The sequence below is a fragment of the Myotis davidii genome, unplaced genomic scaffold (genome assembly GCF_000327345.1).
Source record: "Myotis davidii unplaced genomic scaffold, ASM32734v1 scaffold866, whole genome shotgun sequence".
NCBI lineage: Eukaryota > Metazoa > Chordata > Mammalia > Chiroptera > Vespertilionidae > Myotis > Myotis davidii.
In genome coordinates this window covers 992,821-1,001,237 of record NW_006297145.1, presented here as the reverse complement: position 1 = coordinate 1,001,237, position 8,417 = coordinate 992,821, and positions in this window count along the sequence as shown.

The window sequence follows — 8,417 nt, the reverse complement described above, 5'->3', positions numbered from 1 at the left end:
AGGAGGAGATGCGCTTGGCAGACAGAAACACATAATCCCTATATCTGGACTGATCGCCAGCCATATGCACTATACTGCCAAACAGTTCATTAAAAAATTGAATCACTTTCTTATATCTTACACCAAATAGCTGTTGCCCTTAAAACCCTTCCTCAGCCCCCACCTTATGTCCGGCCTTCACAGTTCACCCAGAGTAGGTTCTGATTGGTCAATTTCTATGCCAATCAGAGTCAAAAGCTCCACCTCCTAGGCAGCCATTGGCTCCTTGCAATTCACCCAGATTTAGTTCTGATTGGTCAGTTTCTATTCCAGTCAGCATCTCCAGGCCTATCTCTGGGCCTTATCATAGAGGCAGGGCTGATCAGCAACTGCCCCAGGCTGTTGGCGAGCAGGCTGAACTGCTGACCTCTGAGAGAGAGAGGCTTGGCTGCTGGCGAGGCCCGGAGAGAGAGAAGCAGGGTGATCAGAACCTGCTTCTCTCTCTGGGCTTCACCAGCAGCTACTGCTGATCAGCCCCATCTCTCTCGCCTCTGTCTGTCTGTCTGTCTCTCTCTCTCTCTCTCTCTCTCCCCCTCTCTCTCTCAGAGGTCAGTAGTTCAGCCCGCTCGCCTGCTGCACGTGCAGCCTGGTGTTCGATTGAGACTTCGGTCGTTTTGGATGTTACAACCCTGGCTCTTTATATAGATAGGTAGGTAGGTAGGTAGGTAGGTAGATAGGTAAGTAGATAGATAGATAGATAGATAGATTGATTGATTATTATATTATTTTCTATATGAACACCTGTAAACTTACTTTTGCCCCACACTGTATAGTAAATGATTAGTATACTAAAGAAAGAGAATGTTAATTCAAGAGTATAATTCCATCTTTCATTTTCTTCAGCCTTGTTCTGGCATAATATTGAGAAAACAATCAGCCTAAAATAAGTCTTATGTCAGATAGGGAAGGCACCTTTGAAAAAACGTTACCCTGATAAATTTAATTAACAAATGCCAACAGGGCAAAGCAAAACCTTAAATCAATGAAATGCTTCTATTTGCTTCTTAAAAGGAGGCAATCTGTGGCTCCATAAAAGGAAGTACCTAATGCAAAAATGAGCTGCAGTTTGAAAATTGCTCTAAGTGATGCGGAATATCTGTTTGGCATCATGCAGTTCCACATTTTAGGAGGACTATGAATGCTACCTGGTGCCATCACATTTGACTTAGGTTCTTCAAAGTAGAAGGAATTCGCAAGATTGCCTGCGTTTCCAGCTTGCTCTTCTGTAGACTTTGGATTCACTACTCTATCACCAATGTCATCCCTTCCTTGAATTCCCAGCCTGTCAGCTTGCCTCCATATTCACTAAGCAAATTCCTTAACATAAATCTCTCTCTTTCTTATTTTCCCTCCCTCTCCATCCTCTCTCTTTTTCTTTCTCTGCAGTACAAGACATGTTTATAGTCATTTCTAACTTGTTGCCCACATTGTGGATAAGACAATGTTAGAAATTGTATTAGCTTGAAAGATTTCTCTTATGATGAAAATGGCAAAAATAAAAAGCCCCCAGTGTATAAAGATTTAACATTTATAAACTACTCTCACAATTGTTTTCTCAGGGTATCCCTACTTCAATCCCATAAGCTAGACATTGATTCCAATTTATAGATGAGAAATGAAGGCCTGGGGATATAAAATAATTTACGTAAGACCCCTAAGCTTGAAAGTGGTAGAACTCCAAGTCTGATATTCTCCCTACCACCCCTTTCCATGGCTTCCTCTCAATAAGTAGACAGAGGGGCTATAGATGAGATTCTTCTGTGGATGTGCTGCTCAGTCATGGGAATCTGACCCATGGCGACCAGGGAAGGCTAAAGAAAAAACTGCCAAGGTCAGACCATTGCCTGGGGTTATTGTTCTCCATTCCAGCCTCAAGGACTCCAAAAGATCAATGAAAGCATACATTGGGAAATAGAAGAGGCATGAGAAAATTTTGCAAATTGGCTAGTTTTCATTTCCTGTTAGCTTTTCCAGCACATTCTTGGCACCAAATGAAAGTAATGTGGTAATGCGGTAAAATGTCTCCACGAGAGGCTGTCCAATTAGAGACAGAGGGCAATGAGATACCCTCGCCCTTGGTGCCCTAAGGGCTCGTCTGGACATCCTGAGGTTTTCATAGTAACCGATATGGATGTGGTCAGCTGTTTGTCATATCAAATAGGTTTGCATATTAGAGAATCTCAAGGCATCAATATTATGGCACAATGTATATTTCCGCTGCTGGCTCTGATTTGGAAATGCCACTAAAGAAGGTTGCTTCATGCTGACTTGATGTCTAAAGAAATATGCAAGCTCGATCTTGTCTTGGCCTAACTGGCATAATTACCCATTATGGTATGTGTTTCACAGGATTAGAATTAATAACAGGAAGTCACATTGTGCCCTATTTTAAAGAAAACAACTGTCGAGGTTCCAAACTGGGAAAACATAGTCAATAAGGGAGTTAACCTTCACATTTGAAAAGGATTCTTATGTTATGATATAATAGCAGCAGTGATGATTTATTGAGTACCTACTATGGGCCAGGTATTTTAGAGACATTATTTATAATTCTCAATTCTCATAGCAACCCTGGAAGGCATGTAGGGGAAAATTGATACTTGGTGAAGGGAAGTAACTTGCTGAAGGTCACATAGCTAGAAAATATCTAACCCAGGCAGGCGTGTCCAGCAGATGTTTCTGCTACTACACTGAAGCATTTGTCTTCAGATCGTATATAAAGCACACTATTTGCACGGATCTCCAGAATATAGTTAATATCCTCCTCCTCCTCCTCCTCCTCCTCCTCCTCCTAAAATGGAATTTAAAGAAAATCCTGACCAAAACAGTCATTCCATCAAACAGTGTATACTTTTCTTTTAGGATGTGGCATGTGGCTACAGTTATGTGTTCAATTAATATTTGTGAAATGAAAAATACATGTTTATTCCAACTGATCCAAAGCATTTCAGCTAAGACCTTTTTTCCATACCACCCCATCAGATGTACATCTAAAAAGAAAGTCACTAATTCTTTCAGTAAGCATGCACAGAGCACATGCTCTGGTGGGAGAGGTAGTTCTAGGAGCTACACACAGATTTATAGGAGACAGCATGCTAGCTTCTAGAGAAGGGACAGTTGTCAGATGACACCGACTTTTAAACTGACAATATCAGATGGTGTAACTAGTCCTAGGTATGTGCACATGAGGTCTAAGATGGCATAGTGGATTTTCTAAAGACGGCATAGAAAGATTTTCCATAGATAGCCATAGACAGAGGTGAAAACCTGGAGTGCTTCCAGTGCTTGGCCGAATGCAGGGTTCCTTTATTCTCTCATATTTATTCTCATTCAAGGATTCTGGGTGTTTGTGATTCTGGGTTCTTCTCAGAGCCATAGGACCATAGGATTTGACAAATGTGTAGATCATTTCAAAATCAGATTTTTGGTTTTGGCCATAGGATGGGCTAGAGCAGTGGTTGGCAAACTCATTAGTCAACAGAGCCAAATATCAACAGTACAACGATTGAAATTTCTTTTGAGAGCCAAATTTTTTAAACTTAAACTATATAGGTAGGTACACTGTTATTAACTTAATTAGGGTACTCCTAAACTGGCCTTTGCTAAAAACGTCCTCAATCTGATTGAGGTAAGTTCGCTGAGGTTGACCCCTTCCAACTCTCCCATCCACACTCATCTTGTATACTTGTTTCATCTATCTCCTTTTGTTCATCCTCTCTATATGTCCAAACCATCTCAACATACCTTTCTCAATCATCAACACTACATCTTCTTTCACTCCACAGCGTTCCCTAGAATTAACTTAATAAACTTTACTTAAAGTTTTAAGTCAACTTCGCATTGTACGTGCGCACCCGCACGTGGTAGTTTGTGGAAGAGCCACACTCAAGGGGCCAAAGAGCCGCTTATGGCTCACGAGCCGCAGTTTGCCGTCCACTGGGCTAGAGAATTGAAAAGCTCCACAACTATACAAACCTGAGAAACCATAGCTATAATAGCAGATGTCCTTTTATTTATTTATTCTTTATTTTTATTTTTTAAATTTTTGTTAATCCTCACCCAAGGATATTTTTCCATTGATTTTTAGAGAGAGTGGAAGGGAGAGGGAGAGACAGAAACATCCATCTGAGGGAGACACATCGATTGGTTGCCTCCTGCATGCACCCCAACCAGGGCCAGGGAACGTGCAAAGAAGGTACTTGCCCTTGACCAGAATTGAACCCAAGTCCCTTCAGTCTGTGGGCTGCCACTCTATCCAGTGGGCGAAACCTGCTAGGGCAGGAGATGTCCTTTTAAACACAGATCCAGATAATGAGCAAATAGGATGCTGCAGCAGCCTAGGAAGGTGGGCATGGGGTGGGGAAGAATGTGAGGGCTATTGTTAGGGCCTTGATAGCCTAAGGGTTGGGATTTAATGCCCCAGAGGGTCAGGAGAGGAGGGCTTGGACCTGTTCATAGATGGGAGTTGAAATTTGGACTTCTTCACCAAGCCAGGGCTCTCAAAATTCTACACCTCAATTAAAGGTAGACTCAATGTGAATCTTTCCTCCTGAGCATTGATATCAGATCTGACCTATGGAAACTGGGACGTTATAGCCCAGTCTAAAGTATGCTGTTATCTCCTTTTTATGTAATCACCTCTACATGTTCTGTATCATTTTCCATGAAAGAAAACTTATCTTTCTCATCCTTGGCTCTGAGACAAAGAATAATATGGGAAACTTCCTAATGATATAAAATACTTCTTGATAAATTTGTCCAAATGCTCATTACAAGGGCTTGTTCCAATTTACAGTCTCTCCAACTATGTGTGACAGAGTCCATGGCCATCCCTCCTTATCAACCTCTGGTAAAACACAAAAAATATTTTTAATCTTTGCCAACCTGATAGAAACACAAGAAACATACCTTTTTAAATTTAAGGTGCATGCAACTTTCTCTGTGAAGTCATATATCCCTCTGTATGTTTCAACCTTGGCTGTGTCACTTGTGAGTTATTATTCCATGTCTGTGTTTCAAACCCCATTTTTCAGTCCAGATGCTGTTCTTTTTCTTCCTTGTTGATAGTTAATTATACTTAATATTTACACAGCATGCATGTCTCAGTGTCTGGCACCAGTTTCTAAGCTGGACTTACTATTATCCATTTAATCTTTACAATAAATTCTATAGGGTGTGCATTATTCTTGTCCACATTAAACAGGTTCAGAGAGGTTAACTAACTGATAGAGCCAAAATTAAGATCTTGAGGATTTAACCCTCTGTTTGATATGTTTGCTGATTCTCCTTCATGTTAAATTATTTCATGATGTGCTTTGTAATTAAAGATTGTGAGCTCATTTTTAGTGAAGTTTTCCCTGATAGAATTCAGTGGGACCTAGAATAAAGGATGCCCTCCCAGAAATTTTTATTTTCCTATATTAGACATTCTGGATATTTCATTGGTGATTTTAAATAACATTATCTATAATAATAAAAGCATAATATGCTAATTAGACCAGACAGCCAAATGACCTTCTAGATGTCCTTCTAGACAAAGCCTGGGCTTCGAGGGGCTGAACCCCTTGCATGAATTTCATGCATCAGGCCTCTAGTTTATATATAAGTTATATGCTACAAAGTTTACCTGTTTAAGTCAATGGTTTTTAGTATATTTAGAGTTGTGCAAATATCACTGTAATCTCATTTTAAAACATGTTTATCACACCCAAGAGGAGACTTGTATCCATTAGTAGTCATTTCCCATCCTCCCTAACCCACTAATCTACTTGCTGTCTCCATAGATTTGTCTACTTGGAACATTTCATATAAATGGTATGATACAGTATGTGTTTTTTGTGACAATCTCCTTTCACTTAACAAAATATTTTTATATTAATTTCTGATCGTGAGGATTGATGGACAAGTTATATAAATTAAAACCCCAAACCCACATGATGTTCAGGTCTATATTTATGGAGTATTGGGTTGTTTCTGGTTCCAGTTTCTTATACCTAGGAAAGAAAGGGAAGGCTATTGCTTAGCTAAGTATCCAAGATGGTTGGAAGGTAATTAGAGGGTATTAGTCTCCATAAAAATAGAAAAGGAAACTTCTTATACTTGCCATCATCCCCATTCTAAGCAGTGGTATCATTCATAGCAGTTTGTTCCTGTGGAGAACTTGGGGGCTGGAAAGTTACACCCTCCACCCTCCTCTAGGGTATAGTGTGTTATCCTCTACTTTTTTAAAAAATATATTTTTATTGATTTTAGAGAGGGAAGGAGAAGGAGAGAGAGAGAGAAACATCAATGATGAGAGAGAATCATTGGCTGGCTGCCTCCTGCATGCTCCTGCTGGGATTGAGCTTGCAACCAGGCATATGCCCTTGTCTGGAATGGAACCCGGGACCCTTCAGTCCACAGGCCGACGCCCTATCCACTGAGCCAAATAGGCTAGGGCAGTGGTTGGCAAACTTTGGCTCACGAGCCACATGCGGCTCTTTGGCCCTTTGAGTGTGGCTCTTCCTAAGCCTTAGGAGTACCCTAATTAAGTTAATAACAGTGTACCTACCTATATAGTTTAAGTTTAAAAAATTTGGCTCTCAAAAGAAATTTCAATCGTTGTACTGTTGATATTTGGCTCTGTTGACTAATGAGTTTGCCAACCACTGGACTATGGCAAGTGTGTTATCTTCTTTAAGGAAATTTTTCTGTAGGTTTCTGTCATTTTTTATTAAAATAACTTTACATTCTCTGGGCCCACTGGTGTCCTTCCAATAATTACAGCCATATGATATGTGTGGCAAACACATTGTAATATGTAAGACCATTTCAATGCTATAATTAGCAGATTAATTATAGTGATATAATGATAGTCATGAGTATAACCCTTATCAGACAGTTGGTGAATACTCATTTGTTTCATTATCCATTTTTTGTTGCATAGTCATTTATCTCCTTCTATAACAAATCACTCTTGTAGGGGTATGAACTATGTTATTGAATTAAATCAAGATCCTTGGCCCCAAATCTTAAGTTCTAGTGGGAGGAACTTATGTGTTGTTTTTTGTGTGTATTTTTTTCAATTACATGTGGAGCAGCTATACAAATTATAGTTGTAAAGTATAGCTGACCAATTTAAAGATAGGGAAATAAAATATCAACGTGTAATGTCATATGCACAATCTCAGAGTACTCCACCCAGATCCTCTTAGGCCTGCCTCACCTCTGGCCACTGCCCAGCACAAGCAGAGAGTCAGAAGTACCTGGGAGTTCCTGTCCTTCTCAGGGCAGCTCTTATCAATGACAGATGGGCATAGCCATGTGCAAACCCAGCTCCCCTGCCTTGTAGACAAACTCTGAGGAGGAACATGCCCCTGAGTGCTCTGTGGGATCAGACTGGAGATGGGGACTTCATTTGAAATCTTTGATTTCATTTCACCCCTCTCCAGCTTCTCCCTTATCAGTCTCTCTTGGGAACACTTCTTTAATAAATAGCATGTGTATGAATCCTCATTCCAGACGTTGCTTTTGGGAAAGGTAACCTAAGACACAACATTAGTAAATGGTGGAGCCAGAATTTCTTTCTCTCATTGCTGTATCCAGATTTCATCCATCCTCTTTTATACCACAGAGGGGAGAAAAATAAGATCGAGACAGATTCATATTTTTTCTTAAGGTCATGCATCTTGCAAGGGACTCAAATCCATTGCTGTAAGCTGTACCACATTGCCTTTTAAACCTTATCAGAGGAAAGTAAGCTTATATCAATGAACTGCAGAGATTTCTTACAACCTCCCAATTAGAAATGTATTTATACTTTCAATCTTGGGTTCTCCGTCTATGAAATTAGTACACTGCTATTTTCTTCAATATCTTTTTTTAATGTCTTTATTAAAAGTTAAGCAGGATAACATATGCAACGTGAATAGCGTTTGACACAGCTAGATGCTCGGTGTGTGCTGTCCTTCATTAAAGAACCAGGGTAAAGATAATTAAACTGAATAAAGGTTTCTGAAATCAGCCTTGTTTTGACCAACCACAGGATTCTCTTGCAGTAAAGCCTCCATTTCTGGAAAAATACTTTAAAAAAAAAACCACACCAAACACCCCACAGATAATCTTGTCAGTTTCCCATACATAATGGACTACATAACATCTCTGTGGGCCTGTTGGATAAATAAAGGAGGCTGTTATGTTCAAAAGGTTTCTTAATAAAGTCTAGCCCCTTCCCACAGAAGAAAAGCCACAGAAGACAAGTGTGACACCTTAAACTGCAGGGAAACAGCCAGCCCTTCCGCACTGCTAAGGAGGCAGTTCTCAGGGGCCCAGGAAGGACATCCAGAAGGATACACACAAGAAATGAACCAAGTATGCAATGGATTTTTCTGTCTCTACCC